A 447-nucleotide genomic window follows, 5' to 3' on the forward strand; every position below is an offset into this window, starting at 1 on the left:
AGTCCAGACAGAAAAAGACAAACAACACTTGCATCGAATCATAACTTCCCTCATGGGAGGCTGAGAACAGCAAACTGGAAGTAAAAATGTAAATGTTGTCTGGGTCCCTCCATAAATGTTCCCAACTCACATTTCGACACTTTGGCAGGTGATCAACCCGGTGTGTCCCTTTAAATGTGGGTTCGTACTGACTATAGAGTCCAGTTTTATACCTCTGCATACTGTCAGACAGTGACTGAGCCACAAATAACAGAAGCAAACTGGATTGAAGACATTATGACTCTCAGGTGCACTTGTGTAAGATTTTTGTAAACCACATTTTCTCTGTGATGGATGTGTGAAAAGTGAGTGTAACAGTGTAAAAAGACTCATAAGTCACAATCAATGGAGAAAGACTTTATTCTGGAGCAAAGCGTCCTCTGGTGGCTTTATGGTGAAATTCTGTCG

This window comes from Thunnus thynnus, chromosome 5, assembly GCF_963924715.1.
Source record: "Thunnus thynnus chromosome 5, fThuThy2.1, whole genome shotgun sequence".
In the NCBI taxonomy this organism is placed as follows: domain Eukaryota; kingdom Metazoa; phylum Chordata; class Actinopteri; order Scombriformes; family Scombridae; genus Thunnus; species Thunnus thynnus.